The 21,074-nt window shown below is 39.3% G+C and overlaps 1 protein-coding gene across 1 annotated transcript in view; it reads right to left on the reverse strand.

The window, feature by feature from the left end:
• Positions 1 to 21,074, reverse strand: part of KCNMB4 (potassium calcium-activated channel subfamily M regulatory beta subunit 4) — a 56,628-nt gene that overhangs the window by 2,244 nt on the left and 33,310 nt on the right. The gene's annotated exons all lie outside the window — the stretch shown is intronic.

Consider the following 21,074-nt stretch of genomic DNA (forward strand, 5'->3'; position numbering starts at 1 on the left):
TTCCAGCTAGGAGAACTCACAGCCGTCAGCCTCTACCCAAGTGTGCAAAAGAAAGTAAAAGCTTTCTTGGTTTCAGATCTCACATTTAGGTCTTTAATCCATTTTGAGTTTATTTTTGTGTATGGTGTAAGAAACTGGTCCGGTTTCATTCTTTTACATGTAGTATCCAGGTTTCCCAGCACCATTTAGTGAAGAGGCTTTTTCTCATTGTATATTCTTGCCTCCTTTGTCATAGATCAATTGACCATATAATCATGGGCTTGTTTCTGGGTTCTCTATTCTCTTCCGTTGACCTGCATGTCTATTTTTGTGCGAGTACCATACGGTTTTGATTGGTATAGCTTTGTAGTATAGTACATCTTGAAATCTGGAATTGTGATACTTTCAGCTTTATTCTGGATTTCTCAAGATTGCTTTGACTACATCAAAATAAAAAGCTTTTGCAAAGCGAAGGAAGCCATCAACAAATCAAAAAAGCAAAATACTGAATGGGAGAAGATATTTTCAAATAACATATCCAATAGGGGATTAATATCCAAAATATATAAAGAACTTATACAACTCAACACCAAAATAAATAAATAAATAAATAAATAAATAAATAACCTAATTAAAAATGGGCAGAAGATCCAAACAGACATTTTTCTAAAAAAGAAATATACATGGCCAACAGACACATGAAAAGATGCTCAATGTTACTACAGGGAAATGCAATGAAAACCACAGTGAGATATCACCTTACACCTGTCAGAATGGCTAAAATCAAAGACAAGGAATAACAAGTGTTGACAAGGATGTGGAGAAAAAGGAACCCTTGTTCACTGTTGGTAGGATGTAAATTGGTGCAGCCATTGTGGAAAATAGTATGGAGGTTACTCAAAAAATTAAAAATAGAAATATATGATCCAATATGTGTATTTACCCAATGAAAAAGAAAACACTAATTCAAAAAGATATATACACCTCTATGTTTATTGCAGCATTATTTATAATAGCCAAGATATGGAAGCAACCTAAGTGTCCATCAATAGACAAATGGATAAGGAAGATATGGTATAGATACATACTATTATACAGCCATAAAAAATATGAGATCTTACCACTTGCAACAACGTGGATGGGTTTTATGGTAAGTGAAATAAGTGAGACAAAGACAAAAACTATAGGATTTCACTTATATGTGGAATCTATAAAACAAAACAAAAGCATAAACAAAAAGCAAAATCTGGCCTATAAACACAGAAAACAAACTGATGCTTGCCAGAGGGGAAGGGTGGGGGAGGATGAGCAAAATGGGTAAAGGGGACTAGGAGGTACAGGCTTCCAGTTAGGGAATGACTAGGGCACGGGAATGAAAGGCACAGCGCAGGGAATATGGTCAATGGTACTATAATAGCGCTGTGGGGACAGATGGGAGCCGCACTCGTGGTGAGCAGAGCATCATGTATAGAGTGTTGAATCACCATGTTGTACACTTGAAACTAATGTAACAGCATGCGTCAGCTATACTCAATAACAAATTTTAAAAAAAGGGTAGTATTACTGATTTTTTTTTAAAAGTTGTCTTGGGATGGCCTTCCTCCCTCCCTTCCTTCCTACACTCCCCTCTTCTCCCCTTCTTTCTTAAGGGTGAGGGTGCACAATAATGTGAATGTACTTAATACCACAGAACTGGACAGTTACAAATGGTTAAAATGGTAAAAAAAAAAAAGGGGAGGGGATGACTTTTATTTTTAACACTATTTTAATTAATTTGCATGTAATTTCCATAAGTGTTTTGCAGTTAATTTTCTAGTAAAATGCTTCAGTGAGTATCCTCTTTTGTGTTCCTTCTCTAGTGTTGATACTGAATCCTTTACCACAATATCATACAATTGAGTCAGGAAAATAGCCATGGATGAGGGCGGCTGGAACCAGTACACATATTCTCTGAAACATTTAATTAAAAAAGGAAAGAAGGAGTGAAAATGACCGAAAATGCTGGACCCAGATATTTGTTTTATTTAGAAACTTCTTGGCATTCCACCTTCTTTAAGAGCCCTTGGGGCAAAATTTTATTTTAATATTTTAAATGACAAAACATGATTCACTTGAGATAGCTATGTTGAATTTGCAATAGCTTCAAAAGCATTTTTTGAGGCAGAAATATTATATAAAAATGTTCACATTTCTTTCAAAATAATTAATGTCCGTTTCCAATTCATACAGTTCTAAGATGCCCCACTGTTTCCTTCAATGGGAAGGAAAGGTAGCAGAATATGCCCCTTTGGCATAAGGATTATTTTGAGCTGAAGGCAACTGAGAAGAAGCAGATATAAGAAAGCTCTTTGGGGTGCCTGGGTGGCTCAGTCAGTTAAGCGGCTGACTCTTGCCTTGGGCTCAGGTCATGATCTCAGGGTACTAAAATAGAGCCCTGCATTGGGCTCCATGCTCAGCCGGGAGTCTGCTTGTCTCCCTCTCTCTGCCCCTCCCCCCACTGGCACTCTCTCAAATAAATAAATCTTAAAAAAAAAAAAAAAGGAAGAAAAGTTCTCTGCCCTCCTATTTTCTAAAAGCGGGACATAAATCTTTAAAGGTGTCTCTCTTCCTCTCTCTTTCAGGAAGGACAAAAGTTAATCACTGGAGAAAATTCTGGACCTTTATCAGCCCAGAAATGGCATGAGATAAACTATATAACAAACTTTCCTAACTAGCTCTTACCTTCCGTTAGTTCCCACCATATGTTTACCTTCCTACAATTTGATGCCCTAGAAACTCAAAGTCCTTTTCCTTTGTCTTGTCATTTCTCTAGAAATGTATTGCTTTTCCTTAAAGATGCTATGTAAGCTCAGTTCTAACCACCTCTCCGAGTTTCGCATGACTAAGAGCTTCCACGTGGACACAAGATGCACCTGCTAACAAACGTCTCTGTTTTTCTCCTGTTAATCTGTCTTTTGTCAGTCTAATTTACAGAGCCCCAGCCTATGAATCTAGCCCCAGCCTAGGAAGGTTTTTCCTCCCCTATAGGGTTTCTCTGCACAGGAATGCTTCAGTTCATTATTCAGTTAATAGGATTTACTGAGATTATCTCTAAATTGATCCTTGTGACACAAGGTATGGTTCATTCAAATGGGACTTTAGTGTCTTAATTTAAAGCACTTCCCTACCTCAGTTTCCTTCAATTTGATCAGGCAGCTCTGCGTTTAGAATTCCTTTTCCATAATTCTATAACGGTAGGACTAAAGGGGAACTTTAAAAAAAAATCACTATTTTCAGCGTGCTTGGATGCCTCAGTTGGTTAAGCATCTGACTCTGGATTTCAGCTCAGGTCTTGATCTCAGGGACGTGAGATCAAGCCCTGTGTTGGGCTCCACACTGAGCACAAAGGCTGCTTAAGATTCTCTCTCCCTCTCCCTTTGCCCCTCCCCCCACTCTCTAAAAAGAAATTACTATTTTCAGTATTTGGCAAACTGGATAAATGGCCTGATGAGATCTGAATATGATGTAGTATAATCAGGATGGTGATGAGGATGTAGGCAATATACAAAAAAGAGGGTGATTACTCTATGTCTGAGGACTTCAAAAAAGTAAGCAAGGGATTTATTTTGGGATATGTAGAAACACTAATGGAAAGCACTTTTAAATCCTGAGAGGGGGTGGGTACAAGTACATAGAACAAGAGAAAGTGCTACGAGTACCCTTAGAAATACTTTCCTAAGGGTTGGCCCTACCCTGAGTCGAGCCTTGAAAGTATATTATAGGTATATTATTAAATAGTTAGCATTAATTAAGTCCTTACTACCCTCCAGGTGCTCTGGTAGGGCATTTAATCTCACTTGATCCTTAAAATAACCCTATGATGGAAAGATTTTTAATTGCCATTTTACAATCAAAGAAAGATGAGTTTACTCAAGATGACACAACATAAAATAGTAACACAGTGTCTCAAAACCCTATCTGTACGACCTTTAAACCTGTACTATCTGCCCCTCGGCCAGCTTTTCTCTAATCTGAACCACCTCTGGTGTTTGCTGAAATGCAACTTCCTGAATTTCAAGTCCTGGTTGATTGCATCAGAATATGAGGTTGTGGGATCCACACATCTGCACTTTTGAGAAGCTCCTGGGTGATTCCAATACATAATCAAGTTTAGGAAGCACTGTGTAAAGCATTCTAATAGTTAAAAAAAAATTAGAGTGAAACATAAAAAGCTACTTAGCTGGCTATTTCTAAAGCTGTCTAACTAAGTCTTATGTCCAGGTTACTTTCTTGGCCTCCACATACTTTTGGGCAGAAGGTGCAGTGCATGAAGGTGTCCTAGGATAAGACAGGAGGAGAGAAGGGGAGGGGGTGGGGAGTAAGGGAGGTAGGGGAGGGGGTAGAAATCCAGCCCTGATGCTAGATTTGCTCAGAAGGGGCCTTTATTCTAATTGGCAAAAAGGTACCCTATAGATTAGCAGAAGACCTAGTTGTACCAGATAAAAAAGATAAAGATTTGGTGTATATCATCCTAAATATAAAAAATACATTCCCTTTGATTTGTCTCACCAAATGAGATTGCTTCCATCTCTCAATACCTGTTCTGTTGGCTGACAGGGAGAGAAAATGGTGACCTCTTTTTTTAAAGGGCTGGAGAATTTTTTAAACTTACCTCAAAGTTCATGTAAAAATCTCAACTGCGGGCGCCTGGGTGGCTCAGTTGGTTAGGCAACTGCCTTCGGCTCAGGTCATGATCCTGGAGTCCCGGGATCGAGTCCCACGTCGGGCTCCCTGCTCAGCGGGGAGTCTGCTTCTCCCTCTGACCCTCCTCCCTCTCATGCTCTCTGTCTCCCATTCTCTCTCTTGCAAAATAAAATAAAATCTTAAAAAAAAATTAAAAAAAAATCTCAACTGCATAATAAATTACTGGTATCCCGTGATGGTAACTGTACCAATGAAGAGAAAGATGACCTACTTCCACGTACTTTCTCCATGAGATCCTATAAAAACTAGAAATCTTTTTTTTTAAGATTTATTTTAGAGAGAGAGAGCACGCACGCAAGTGTGTGCAAGAGTGGGGGGAGGGGCGGGGGGAGGGAGAGAAGCAGACTCCCCACTGAGCATGGAGCCCTACACAGGGCTGGATCTCCAACCCTGAGACCATGACCTGAGCCAAAATCAAGAGTCAGCCACTTAACTGGCTGAGCTGCCCATGCACCCCAAAAGTAGAAATCTTTTTAGATTTATTATCACAAGAACTTTTTGCTTATCTGAGCAGAGAACCTTCCTTTTCATATCCGCTGCTAGAAAGTCCAAATTTTGGCTTGCCATAACAAGATTATGCAACTTTTTTGTGCCAGCCAGACCCCTCGTGCTTTGTCTTATTTTCTGCACGTTTTTAATTTAATTTATCTTGCTAAATTCTATTAATCTTTAGAGCACTCCTTAAACCCTTCTTAGAGTAGGTACATATCAATTACCTACTTTTACATATCAGGTATTCAATAAACCTTGGAAACTTTTTTAGTTGTCAGCTTTATCCATATTTCTATGAGAAAGAATATACTACATCATTACAGGACTTTGCACATGTGTATTTTGTGAAAATCTTAAAGTCTACAAATGCTTCATCATATCTCAATCATAACACAGTTCTGCAGGCATAAGGTCAGTCGACCATGCCAGGCCTTTGGTAGAGTAGCATAGTCAAATGACATTAAAAAAATGTAATGATTTCATCCTCCAAATCTTTTGACTAGGTCTTCTCTATTCCTGCTCTAAACCTTTTTTAGTATTTATAACATGACCTACTTTTAAAAAGAATCTTAAATAGAAAACAATAAAAACAAAAGACTTAATTAAAATAAAACTCTTAAACTGACATAAAGAGTAAATACAGTGTAATTAGGATGAAAAAAAAAAAATAGAAGTCCCAGACTAAGAAGAGCTCCTGCCTTAAGCATAAGTGCAACTCACCTCTGAGCGTCCCAGTGCCCAAGGGAAAAAGCACAGAGATGAGTTACACAGCTGTCATTATATAAAAAAGAGAAGCATGCCAATTCATCAGAACAAACTTTTTGCTAGGGCTCTACTTGATAAATGAGATGGTGTGTACTTTTACATAAAGTAATTTGTGTAACACATTTGAAAGGCTAAGAGCAGTTTTACAAATCTGGCTAATGAAATCATGTGAGGAGTTTTTATAATACTAATTCCAAGGTCTCAGATCTACTGAATCAGACCGAGGTGGGTTTTTTTTTTTAAAGATTTTTAAGATATATATTCTCAAATACATATATATTTGAGAGAGAGAGAGAGAGAAAACAAGTGGGGGTGGGTGAGGGGGGAGGAGCAGAGGTAAAGGGACAAGCAGACTCCCCACTGAACAAGGAGCCCGACCTGGAGCTGGACTCCAGGACCCTGAGATCATGACCTGCGCCGAAATCAAAAGTCGGCTGCTTAACCAACTGAGCCACCAAGGTGCCCCCAGACAGAGGTTTTAAACAGCTTTCCAGGTGATGCCAAAAATTACTCACATCTGGGAATTACTGACCTTAATGCTTCTTAAATATCAAATGTATCAGCTTGGATTTTAACAATAAGTGAAGAGCCAATCGTTCAAGACTGAAATCACTGACTAGCATTCTATGTTACTTGTTGAAAGGAGAGTCTATGGTCAGGTTAGATTCTTGACACAGAAGTGACAAAATGATATTTTATGATGAAAACCAAAAACCTGACATGTATTCATTCCCAGATAATTTTGTCTACTTGGAGCCAGGTTTCAGACAGCCTTTGAAGGTTTTCTCTGAAGTCTCAAATGTATCAACAGGTATTTAACTGAAGTACCACACGTAAGATGAGACTATGTCATAGAAGGTTTTCAGGCAGGAACTGCTGACCACTGACTTCTAAACTAGGAAAACCTTGATGTGGGTATCATTAAATGTTTTAATTTTTAGCAAGACTCTGTGCTATGCGCTTTCTAGAAGGGGACTGAATTATAACTTGATCTATTGATTGATGATTTTTTAAAAGATTTCAAAAGATTTTTTTTCTACCAAAAGACATTGAAGATTAGCTATTAAAAACACTGAATCTGGTTTTGGCATAAAGCTGTCCTTGAGAGTAATTAACCAATGTGTTTAGTTGCTGTTTGAAGCACTTTTAAAACCTTGGCAAGAGAAAAGTATGCTTGTCTTCTTATATGACCACAGGAAGGCACTCGAACAGCTAATCTGAAAGCTGTATCCAGTTATGCTATAAATTACAGTGGGAATACAGAGACCAGAACATAGAGATCCTTTGCAGTATTCTTTGTGATGATTTGTTCTATCATGAGACCATTTTTGCCCACTCGATTTCAGCAATGATATTGTGATAAGAGCTTTTAAATGCTTGTATGCTCTATCAACACCATAACTCTGCCTCACAGATGGTTCCCAACTATGGGTGAAAGGCTGCTTACAGATCTATAAATGTTATAAACACCCTTACATTTTCTTAACTATTTTCTCTGATTAGGTGAACTTAGAGTTGTAATATTTAATTGTATAAGAGTTGTTCCTCAAGCTTGCCTATTCTTCCTGGAGGAAATTAAATCAAGGCTCAGACCTGCGGTTTCTAGAGAGAAAAATTTGCATTTGGCTTTGACTTTGACAGCAAACTGGCAGGTGTGTTATTTTGGAGCAATAAAGGGTTGAATTAATTATAAATATGAAGTCCACCATGATGGTAAGTCCTAAGTAGCCTTGCAAGTGTAGGGCAGTGATTCAGAACATGACCTTGAGTTAGACAAACCTGGGTTTAAATGTGGAATTTACAACTTGCTAACTGCATAATTTTAGGAAAAATACTTCATCCAAAAAGAAAAAAAAAAGAATAATACTTAATCCCTTCAGGTCTTAATTTTTTCATCTATAAAGTGGTGATGATAATATCTACCTGACAGGGTGGCCCTGAGGAGTCAATGAGATAATGTATGCAGAGGGTTTAGGCAGACGACTGCTTAATAGTGAGTATTTAATAATTCAGTAAGGCGTGGTAATAATGATTATCATTACAAATTTGGGGCTCACAACTCAGAAGATGATTTTAAAATGTTGGCAGTGACGTATCACTTGCAAAAAATAGCTTCTACCATCTAAGACTGTCTGGCTGAAGTCACAAGAAATCCCTTTGATCAAATTATAATTTCTTTTGGTACAGATGTCTTCATTCCCCCTCAGCTGCCTGTACCCTCTGGAGTCAGCCTTCCAGTCCTATAATGGTAGGCTTAAAGGTGGCAGCGTTATGAAACAGAATAGGTTTAATAAGCAAATGATTCCTTTCAATTCTAATATGTGCAACAAGAAAAAAATTCAGTAATAATCAATCTCTTGATTAGCAATACAAATAGAAGTTACCCCCTAAATCTATCCCCCAAGCCATCTTTTAACAACATTAAATTACTCTGGTGGTTGGGCTTGGCAAATGTTTTCTGGCTGGTTAAGATGGTTGTCTTTAACAGGTGCAGCCCAGACAAGGAATTGTCTCAAGCAGAGGCTCCGGGAAACCACTGTGGCCCTGAGCTCCCAGAGGAACAACTTCTTTTAGTTTTAGTCACACTGAGGTAATTATGTTTTATATATGTCTTTTTCCCAACCTGACTCTAAGAACCCTGAGGTCAGGAACGTATTAGGGATAATCCCTGCCTGAGAGGATATCTCCTGAGTTCTCAGAAAGAAAGACGGGTTATTGTCAAGACCTGCAAACCAAGAAAATGCTTACGACCTTTTGTCTTAAAAGAAAAAAAGAAAAGGGACTGCCTGGGTGGCTCAGTTGGTTAAGCATCTGCCTTTGGTTCAGGTCATGATCCCAGGGTCCTGGGATTGAGTCCCACATCAAGCTCCTTGCTCAGCAGGGGCCTGTTTCTACCTCCCCATGCTTGTGCACCTGCTTGCTCCCTCCCTCCCTTTCTCCACCCCCCTCACACACACACACACACACACACACACACACACACACACACACACAAAGCAAACCAATGAATCCATCTTATTCTGAAGCAGCTTGGTAGAAAAAGGCTTTATTAATTATAAATTCTCTGTTTTTCTCCCATTGGAAAAAAATGGGAAGAGAATTTTTAAGCTATATAGATATTCTTTGAGATTAGATCTAAGAAACAGCATTAACTTATATTAAATAATCCCTTTCCTCCTCTACCAGCCTCCGCAGCCTGAGGCAGTGACCGAGAATGCTGGAGAGCATGACTTTTGGTTGGCTGATTTCATCAGAGAAGTGAAGGATTTTGTAAACTAGATGACAGTTTTGGTCCAGCAATTCCTATGAGCTTTTCTTAAGAAAAGTATTACTGTTCTTCAGGGTGGTCTGATCTGCGGTGTCTCTGAGTTACCAGGTAGGTCATATTTTTCACATAGGGCTACAAGTTTTTTCCGGCCAAACTGCTGAAATCTGGGCTTTAAGGAAAACTATACTGGAGAAAAGAAGAAATCTACATTCTTCTATTTGAGACAAAGATAATTCTCATAATAGTTCTCACCCTATGTACCTACTTTGTAGTTTCAATTTTAAAGTGAAAAACCAATACCATTTTATTTTGTTTATTTATTTATTTTACCAATACCATTTTAAATCGGTATGGGAAAGATGGATTATTCAATAAATTGTGTTGGGACAATACTGGTCATTTGGAGGGAATAAAACATTTGCTCCCCATCTTATTCTGCCCATCAAAAAAAAAAAAGAAATTTAAAGAAGAAAAATAGAAAACAGACAATCCAGATACATAAAAAACTTAGTTGTAAAAAACAAACCACCAATGCTCTAGAAGAACACCTGCATTTTGAAAAATAACTTTGGAATGAGGAAAAAAAGTCTTTCTAAGGGTTTTTTTTTTTTTTGGTAGAATTGTATAGAATAAGTATGTCCCAAATATTCTATTGGACTTATTTATACTAAGAAATTATTCACTGTTTATCAGAAATTGAAATTTAACTGGTGTCTTATATTTTAATTTGCTAAATTTAGCAAATTTCTGATTACCCTAATTTCTTTTTTTTAAAGATTAATTTATTTATTTGAGAGAGACAATGTGTGCTGGAGTGGAGGGGAGAGAGAATCCCAAGCAAACTCCCCACTAAGCTGGGAGCCCGATGTGGGGCTTGATCCCACAACCCTGAGATCATGACCTGAGCCAAAATCAAGATTCGAACACTTAATCGACTGAGCCATCCAGGCACCCCTGATTACCTTAATTTCTAAGTAAGACATAAGATGCAGAAATTACTAAGAAAAAATGGATGATCCAACTAGAGAAATGTAAACATTTCTGCAAGCCAAAAAAACTCCACAAAGAAGTTGTACCAGCTTACATAAAAGTTCTTGTTTCCACATACACACACTCCAGAACTGAATATTATCAGTTTTTAATTTTTACCAATTTGATAGGTAAAACATAGTATCTTGCTTTTGATTTGCTTTTCTTTCATTGCTGAGTGGAATTAAGCATCTTTTCATATGAATATTAGCAATTTGTTTTTATTTTTGCCTATGGGTCTTTGTGGAGTTTTTTTTTTTTTTTTTGACTCCCCGCTCACTGGGAGCAATTATCTTTCCATGAATGTACTCTCCTTCTTTTTGAATGGTTATTTACTAGTATCTATTAAAATTTTAGATGTGTATGACTTTTGACTCAGCAATTATACTTTGTTCTACTCGAAAATTTCACCTCTACCTCTTGTTTTCACTTTTTAGTTATCCTGCCAATAGATGTGGATGGCCTACTATGGGAGCTGTTGTGAATATGTTTACTTGAACATGATCTTCACATGATAAATAACAGAAATCTGTGGTCCCCAAGTCTTTGAGTATAAGCCCATATTGTGGTCCGACATTTTATGTGAAGGTTCTCTTTATAATAGGAGTTTTCCAAGAAACCTTCACCAGCTAAACAACTGCAAGGATCTCAAGGAGAGAGAGAAGAGCCACCTAAAGAACAGAGCAAGGCTGGACTGGAGTTCTTCAAGGAGGTGAGGTTTTAAAGGGCATATAAAAGAGACGGGAGGGAGGGTGCAGAACCAAGGATGAAGAAACAACAGTGACATGAACCCACAAGCACACAGCCAGGAAGGCAAAATCAGAACAAGGAGGCCGGGAACAAATGCTGCAGACAACAGAAAGGGTGATGAAAGCTGTGTTTAAAGGAAGAACAAAAACACAGGCTCCACTCTGAGGACAAATGACATGAGTTTTAACAGAGAGAACCTAGAACTAATCAAATCTCATTTTTCTCCTCTCCTCCATGGAGCAAAAATACTACTATATATGATTATGTATTTAAAGTATTAATTTTATTTTAATAATAAATTTATTATTTAATAATTAAATTTAGTATTACTAAAATAAATTCTGACCCAAACCAGGACAGCTGAAACCCAGGACAGCAAGGGGACGGTAAGAGGTGACACTTCTGGGGCTTCTGGGTGGCTCAGTCGGTTAAGCGTCAGACTCTTGATTTCGGCTCAGGTCAGGATGTCGGGTCCTGAGACGGAGCCCCATGTTGCACTCTGTGCTCAGCAGGGAGTCTGCTTGAGATTCTCTTTCTCCCTCCCCCTCTGCCCCTCCTCCCACTCACTCATGTGTGCTCTCTCTTTCTCTCTAAAAATTAATAAGTAAATCTTTAAAAAAGAGAGAGAGAGAGAGAGAGAGAGAAAGAGATGACACTTGTAAGAAACTTCCTCTGCTGGCTACAAGGAAGTCCCAGGCAAGAGTGTTCCTACTTCAGGAGTGATTTTCCACCTTTCCTTTTCTCAGGAAAGAATATAGCTCCATGAAATTTTCATCACATCATCATTGCTTTCTCAATACAATGAGGTCCCCAGACAGAGACTCACACGTCCAACAGGGAGCTGTGGGCCCCCAGAGAGAACACTGCCTTTGGATTTTCATAAGACAGGCAGTGGGAGTTCTGACTCTCCACTGACTTTGAGCCAGTGACTTATCTCACCAAGCCTCAACTTCCTTTTGTAAAATGTGAAATAAAACCCTTATTAGAGGTAGTGCCTGGGTGGCTCAGTCGTTAAGTGTCTGCCTTCGGCTCAGGCCATGATCCCAGGGTCCTGGGATCAAGCCCCGCATCGGGCTCCCAGCTCAGCCGGAAGCCTGCTTCTCCCTCTCCCACTCCCCCTGCTTGTGTTCCCTCTCTTGCTCTGTCTCTCTCTGCCAAATAAATAAATAAAATCTTAAAAAAAACACACACACAAAAGTGGTGGGTAACCTGGGGACCTACGACTTGCAACTGACATCTGAAGTAGGGGACAGTTTTGTGGGACTGAGCCCCTAACCTGTGGGATCTGGCACTATCTACCAGTGGATAGTGTCAGAATTGAATTACATTGTAGGACACCTGGCTGGTATTGTGGAGAATCGCTTGGTGTAGGGGAAAAAAAACCCACACATTCGGTGACGAGAAATGTCAGAAGCTGTGTTCTATATGAGGGATAAAGATGCACAGCAGGAGACTGAACTGAGTTTTTTCATTACAGCCTCAAATCAAGTCCATACCCAAGTTTCCTAACCTTAGAAACTGAAACGAATTTGTCAACCCACAGAGCATAACAACACAGAACCAGAATTTTTGGAAAATTTGTGGCATTTTCAAAGCTTAGAGTTGAAGGAAAGCTCACAGACATTCACTGTAAAAGTCAGTTACACTTAGACCTATCTATAAATTACTACCTGTATGTTTTCACTGCTGCTATAACAAATTTAGTGGCTTAAATCAATGTAAATTTCTTCTCTTACGGTGCTGGAGGTCGGAAGTCTGAAATCCGATTCACTGGGCTAAAATGAAGGTGTTAGCAGGGCTGTTCCTTCTGGATGCTTTAGGGGAGAATCTGTTTCCTTGCCTTTTTCAGCTTCCAGAAGTTTCCCACATTCCTTGGCTCATGACCCCTTCTCGGCATCACTCACACCTCTTGCTTCCATAGCCACATCCACTACTACTCCTGTGACCTCCTACCTCCCTCTTACAGAGACCCTGTGATTACAGTTAGGGTGTAACTTTCCATATCAAGATCCTTTACTTAATCCCATCTGCAAAGTCCCTTTTACCATATGTGGTAACGTAAGGTAACGAGGTAAGGTGACACAAATCCATGGGGATTAGGATACAAATACCTCTGGGAGCTAGTACTTAGACAACCACACTACCATAAACTGCTATGCTGTATTATAAATAGTTCTTTACTAACACAGGTTTTCTACCCCTTGCCCTAATTAGTCATTGAGAATTAAAGCATCAACAGAAGCATCCAAAACAAAGCATAAGATGATAAAACTCCTCTCTATTACCCCAACCTGAGTTATAAAAAATACTAAGAGGTACAAACTTGCAGTTAGAAAACAAATAAGTCACTGGGATGCAAAGCATAGCACAAGAAATTTTAGTCAATAATATTGTAATAGCAACAAATAGTAACTGTACTTAGTGTGGTGAGCATTTCATACTGTATATAATTGTTGAATCACTATGTTAGACACTGAAATTAATATTACATGACAACTACACTTCAATTAGAAATAAAAATAAATGCTAACAAATATTTACTTTTTTCATTCTTTGCCCATTTGCCCTTTTATTATGACAAAGTCATTTTCATACAAAACACACCTGCCCAAACATATTAACAACACTTCTCTTTTCTTCTTCATCCACACCATTTTCCTTCCATTGTGCCTTTGCCTACTTAGAGCTCCACTATTTCCCTCACCACCTGCTGTTCCTAACCACATCATCGATGGAACTTTGAAAATTTTAATACTTCACTGAAATCCTCAGTAAGGAATTGACACCTTATTTTCTAAAGATTTTTGTTTATTTGAGAGAGAGAATGAGAGAGAGAGAGCACACGACGGGGGTGGGAGGGTCGGAGGGAGAAGCAGACTCCCTGCTGAGCAGGGAGCCCACTGCGGGACTCGATCCCGAGACCATGACCTGAGCCGAAGGCAGGCGCTTAACCAACTGAGCCACCCAGGCGCCCCGACACCCTATTTTTTATTGGATTTCCTTGTTGTCTTAGTAGCATATCTTTGCTATTTCCTTTTCAATTTTTATTCCTTAGCCAGTGTCCAAAGATTCTTGATTCTTCTTTACTCAGATCTTTCAGGAAACAATAAGTCACTAGTAATTCTCTGTATTAATTTTAACCACAATCCTAGGCTACATCATTGTTTGACCTTCTTAAATTTTCTCTCCATTGACTATCCTTCAGAGCCTTTTTTAAATTCTGAATTTAAAAACTGAGGTAGAATTTCCACATGTGGAAACAGAGGTAGTGAGTGTATAGTTTGATCATATCTTCATGTCATTTTAATACCACTGGTTTCTGATCCTTGTACTTCTATTTTATAAAAAGTTTTACAATTTCTATTCAATGCATTTTACTATTTAAAAACTCACACTGTGTCATACAATTATTTTTCTCATATTTGAAGATCAATAATGTATTATTAAATCAGATTTTATCAAGAAGTGGGGAAGTATAAGGGTGGGCCATTGTGTTTCCAAAGGAAGTTTTTCAGAGCCCATTTTCCATCTCAACAATACCTATCCCTGGAGAAACATCCTCAGAAAATGGAAATGTTGATTTATGATGTTAATGCTCAAAATACCCTTCTGTTTTTCAATTCCTTATTCAGAGGAACTATTTTTTAAATATCAATGATACATATTGTAACCCCGCATGTCTGAGAATACGGTGGTACAGAAGGGACTTCCTAAACAAACTAGGGCTGGAAGAGCCTAGAAACAACAGCACTAATTAAACCAGGACATCCCAATATTCCCCTCACTGATCAAAACAAAACAACAGGGCCTCTTATTCACTTTGTGAGGGAAGCCAATCCCAAAGTAGAGTGAGAAGCTCTCGTTATAGAAAAGGCTATACACACCAAAAGGATAATCAGTGAGCAAAGTAATTATGTGCTTTTTTCTCAAAATCCTCAAAAACAAGGTAGAGGCTCCCCTTTGAAATGAAATTAGATGATACCTAAGGGCTTAAAAAGTAGAGCCAGTGTCTTGTATGTCTGTCTGATACCATGATCCGGAGATCCTAGTGCTCAAACCTACTCCAGTGTTTTGGAAAAAGAAGTCATGGGTTGCACTCAGCATGGTCACTACCCATAGAAAAAGGCTTCTGAAAGATCACTTTAACAACCACATCTTCTATCATTTCTCTAAGCTAAATCTTGTTCTCAGCCCTTGCTCCATGCACAGAGGACACTGAAAACTAGCAGAGGATATAATCACAGATCACACACTTGCAACGTGGGTGTGAGAAACCGTTTCTAGGGAGAAATGACAAACATACTGATGCACCCAAAATATGCATATGAGCAGGGATTCCATTGGGTGTTTGTAAGGTTGGCAAGAGCTTCAGAGTTTGGTTCTCAAGGAAATAAGGCGGGTAAGGAATCCCCCCAAATGTCAACGTGTCTTCTTACCATCTGAACAATACTGGCACATTGTGTGCAGTTGAAATGTGGCATTTAAAAGGAGGTTGAGAAACATTTTCCCCATGATTTTTGACATAAAATCAAGATGGCGGGGCATTCCTTAACTAGTAAAATATCAGTAAGGACAGAGCAATGAGGGCTCATTCACCTACCCATGACTCAAATGCAAATACCCTCACAAAGAATAGGGGTCTCAGTGGGTCTGCCCAATCCACAAAGCCTGGATATTTTTTTCCAGTGGTTCTCACACCTAGAAGAGCATCACGCTGTGCTAAGCTCAAAGTGAGAGCTCAGTAAATGTTAGTGTAATAAGAAGGGAATGAAAATCCAATGCCATGGAGTTTCAGTTAAGCAAATGTGGGGGCAGGGCAGCTGGTAGGAAGCAAGATCTTAGACTTCATAGGAATTCTCTCAAAAGGCCCGCATGGATTTGTTTGAGGTCATAAATACCATAAATGTATTTGCATAAACAGTCTTGTGTATCTGCTTGTATTTTTATAGACTGTGCCAACTATTCTCAGAAAATTTCTAAGAGAAAGTGATCATGTTTACTATTCTTTTTGTCATTACAAAATTTCTTTTCTTCCTGCTTCTTTTAAAATCTATCTCTAGCCCATCCAACCAACAACCCCCGTGCACATAACTACTGTCACTGGTGGGTCTTTCTCCCTCAACTCATCTGCCCCACCCCCACTCAGATGCTTTACCATGCCTGAGAAGACTTCCCTCACTGCTGCTGCCCCACACAGCACTGTCCCAGACCCAGCACACTAGGAAAGCAGCCAGCGCCGAGTGAAGCCAATACCAAATAGCCCAAGCGGGTGAAAAGACATTCTATTCTCCCCAAACCTCTGAAAAAGATCCTGTATCCCATTCCACAACTTACTCCTAGGAATCATTAATGTCTGATTCAGTGAAGTCCCATTCCCTGTAATTAGATCCTCAATGAAGAAAAATTTCCCAGTCACCGCAATTGATTTTCTTTTATATACCTCTCCCATCAGCATGACTTCATTATTTTGGCAGCTCTAAAGAGAGGATCTGAAAAATGTATCCTGGGTGAACTGCTTATCTTCTTTATTATTGTAAAAGCTCAAAGGAAACAGGGCTACCTCCTATTACAATATTGTCATTCTAGAAACTTCCCAATTGTTAAGAACTCATTTTATTAACATTATGCACCAAATTGTTGGTTTTTTTAATTAGATAATTAGCAGAGTAGATATACTTTGTTGATGCATGTAGGAAGATAGAAATAAGTTAGCATTTCTATTGAGGCTAGCAATGAATCCTTCATCCTAACTGCTAAAATATATAGTAAAGAGTACATGAATAATAGCTTTATATTCATTTTTGTTATAATCTGTAAAGCAGTTATTTCTCTTGGAAAAGTGCACTGAACATACACTTAAATACTTCTATACAGTAAAATGAGCTAAATTAATTGCAAAGCTCTTTTCCTAATGGATAAATTGCTATTTGGAAAACAGAAGTTGTATAGAGAAATATGCATAACAAAGGGATAACTTATGGTACAACAGAATTAAAAAATCCTATTAGTCAATCTTAAAGTTTTTCTTGGATGTGTCAGTAACCTGACTTTACCCTGGTAACATGTGATGTTCAAAACTCAAGAAAATACATGTAAATAGCCCTCAGATCATTGGGACTAAACATGATAAACAGTCTGAAAATCACTAAAAATTATAAGCACGGGCATCCCTGGGGAAATCTGTTTTCTTTTCCTCTGTATGAGACTGGTATTAATGTTCCAGATGGGGGCCACTCCTTTAGTCGGGGTCCAGAAGTGATAATGCATGGAGCAAAGCTGCTTATAACCCAAGACAAACAGGTACTGGAAACAGAAAATAAATTTTCATTGTTAGGAGCTACACAGGTTTTCAGGGTGTTAGCACAATTTAGCCTAAGCTGACCAAAATCCCCAGATAAAGGCTGGGGACCCTACAGTTCGGCTAAGTAAACAGCCATGTTGGTCGAAATTAGTCCTCTCTTAATTTCAAGCTCAGAAACAGTTTGCAGATGCACACTCGAGCATCTTCAAAGACTTTCTTGGTACTTAATTCTCTTCCAGTTAGCCATTCCACAGCACTTGCAGAACCCTGACAATGGGGCAGACCCCAGGGCTGTACTCGTGTGTTGGCTCCCTGGCCGGCAGGAGGCTCGAGGGCAGGAGCCTTGTGTCTGTATTCCCACTACCCAGTGCAACTCCCGCTGCACAGCCCAGGGGCTCCGTAAATGTTTGCTGTTTATTTAGTGTGGAAATACAGTTCAAAAAGGAACGAACATTTGTACAAAGTGCAAAGGTAATAAAAGAGGAAGACTGAAGTGTGCCTGGGGAAGTAAAAAAGAAATATGTTTTGAGCAGACATGAAAGAAGAACAGGAGTTTAAGAATCTAAGTTTCTTGGGAGAAGACAGAGCACACACAAAACACAAGTCCTTTGGTCTGGCATTTCATATTATTTTGCCACCAATGGAACATTTAAAGAATGTTATAGTAGCAGTCTCTTTGATCAGATTTCATTGAGTCCCTTATGTTATCCTATCCCAGTACGGCCTGGAATCCTGGCCCATATCAGTGGCAGGACAGCCCAGTGTTTCCAAACATGGACTCCGGAAGCCGAGTGCATAGGTTTGAATCTTGCTTCTGCCACTTGGCGGCTGTGTGACTCGGGCAAGCTTTTTGACCTCTCTGTGTTTTATTCTCTCATGCATAAAGTGATGACTGTGACAATAACACCTTGTAGGGGTGTTCCACAGACTCAATGAGATTCAATGTATGGAGCACTTAAACAGTTTCTGGAACGGAATAAGCCTATATGAAGGTGCTGGTCATTCCTGGGGAAGACCAGGGGAAGACCACCAGCTAAACAGGTGTCTGTCTGAGACCCAGTCCTTTCTGGCATTTTTATCAATAACTCGAATAAGGAGATCGAAGTCATTTTGATTTACAATTTGGATTAAAATTTTATGATGAAAGAAATAACAAATATGATGTGTGCTAGAATCAAGACTCAAAATAATTGTAAGAGAGTGGAAGAATCAGAAAAAGCGTTTGTGTTTAAAAAGGGATACATTTTAAATCCTTGCATTTAAATCCAGAACACCATCCTCCCAGTTTAGAAAGGGGGGGGGGCTGTTTGGAGAGTAGTATGTATAAAGCAGATGTGGGAGGACCCAGTTTGATTAACTATAAATAAGCTCTGTAGGAATCAACAGCGCGTTGAGGCTGCCCAAATAGTGCTATGTCAGGCCCCATTAACTGAGTTGTAGTCTCTAGGAATGATGGTGGTGGAAATGTTCTGCCCTCCCCGATTCAGGCCAGCTCCAAACACAGAAGAACATCACAAACATTGACAACAGTGTGGATCGTAGGACACCTATGGACTGAGGGTCAGGGTCTCGGGTTCAGATCCTTAGCCTGCTCCTCCCTGGCCTGTGCCCTTAAAGACCATTTCCTCTGCTGTAAAACTCAATACGCTCTACCTTCCAACTAACACCATAGCGCTAACCAAGATGAAATTGCTTTTAAAGTGGTAAAATGTATATAAAATGAAAGTGGCCATTTTAAGTATACAATTTAGTAGCGTTAATTACATTTGTGATGTTGTGCCACCATCACCATTATCTGTTTCCAAAACTTTTTCATCACCCCAAAAGGAAACTCTGGAGCTATTAGGCAATAACTCCCATTTCCCTCCTTCCTCAGTCCCTGCTGACCTCTAATCCACTTTTTGTCACTATGGAGGGGCCTATGCTAGATATTTCCCCAAATGAGTCACTGACAACTAAAAATGTCTGGAAACAGAATGGGCTTCTTCAGGAAGAGGTGATGTGTCCATGGTCACCAGAGTTGTTCAAATAGAGAATGGAAAATACTTTGAAAAAAAAATGTTGTGGCAGGGATTCGCTTGAAGAGTGAATGACTAGATGTCTCCCGGTTTGGATACCCTCTCCCTGTGCTAGAGGCTAGATCTGGCCCTATCTTATCTGAGACGAAACTGAGGCACAAGCTCCCCAGTAAGTAGCCCAAGGTCACACACTGGGTTTACGGTGTGAGTTATGGTTAGAACTGAAGTCTCCTGATGCACAGCCCTGCCCTGCATTCTGCCCTCTGACGATGCTGCACTCTGTGACCTACTTGTCCTACGGTTCTTGTAGTTTTCCCACAAATTCCCCCAGAGCTTTGTTTGATGGCAGCATCCACGATCTTAAATGAAAAGCGATTTAATAACACCCAATTCTTAGCTTTATTGCCACAGGATAAAAGTTGTTAGGGGATTAATCTGCAAGTGTAAAAACACTTTGAATAACCATCAGAAAACAAGCCCTCAGGTTGTTATCGTAAGTAACAGTACAGCCTACAGCAGTTTGGATGTCAGACTTTGAAAAAACACTGCAGTGAATTCCACGCATAGTCCGTGGCTGACTTGGAGAAGCCACGGCAGTCGCCACTTTTTTTTTAAAAGTACAAATTGTGAGACTAGAGAGAGCTTTCAGTTCTGACGTAATCTCCCTTAATATGTAACCAGACACAAATGTATATGGAAAAGATTCAATTTGGTTAAGATTCCAGATTCACTGTTTTATTCTTTAAGACTCAAGATATATCACTGGATTCGATGCCTAAAGAGAAAGCCAATATGTTCTTTTAAAATTTCACTACAGAACAAGTCTCTTCTTTAATGACACATTATAAGAAATATTTTTCAGAGTAAAAAGCAACCAAAAGTAAAAAGCTCTATTAAAATTGCATTTTTACCAAAGATCAAGTCTAGTATTTAGTAATTCATTCAAAACTCAATAAAATTTCCCTATGGAATTTGTTCAGAATATCAGTTCCTATCTTTATGTACACATTTTTCCCCCATCTGTATCCCAAGAGGTCTGCCAGAAAAGACGAGGCTTTTTCTTTAGTAATTTGTCCTATAAAAAACCAAAGGAAAACTTAGAAGGCAATGAAACAATTAAATTCACCATAGAGATATATTAAAAGAAATCTGGTTTTAGGGCTTCATAAGACAACAACAAATGCAAAGACATTGTGAAATTCATCTACAACTGACCAACTGTTCTTTACCATATTGGTTATAAATGTATGCAGAGGTATGTATGTAAGCATGTAAATGGTGTTTGTTTCACATAACGAGACATCTAGAGGTCAGCAGGCCAGACAAGGGGCAGCCACTCGATGGTGCTGGGAGGCTGGCTCTTTCTATCTTTTTGCTCTGCTCTTTTCGGTATATGGGTGTCCTTCCTTCCTCATGATGTCACCTCAAAGCTGACCCAGTGGCTTCTGCATTCCTGGCCTCAAGCCACATCTCTCCACTTTTCTGCCAGAACAAGGAGGTGGAAACAGGAAGTAGAGGTACTCACATCAGGAAAGCAGAAGCTTCCCTAGAACCTCCCCAGCAGATGTTGCGTCCAATACACTCACCCAGGACAGAGAGCTAAAATCATCCAATTCCATCCTTTTCTTAACCTGCCCCATCATGTATCACGTGCATCTATAAGTTGGTGGGTTCCACTTCCTTAAAGTCTCATGTCCATCCCCTCCCTTTGTTCCTCCACTAAGTCTGC

This window comes from Callorhinus ursinus, unplaced genomic scaffold, assembly GCF_003265705.2.
Source record: "Callorhinus ursinus isolate GAN/ISIS: 27379988/994484 unplaced genomic scaffold, GSC_fseal_2.0 scaffold14, whole genome shotgun sequence".
In the NCBI taxonomy this organism is placed as follows: domain Eukaryota; kingdom Metazoa; phylum Chordata; class Mammalia; order Carnivora; family Otariidae; genus Callorhinus; species Callorhinus ursinus.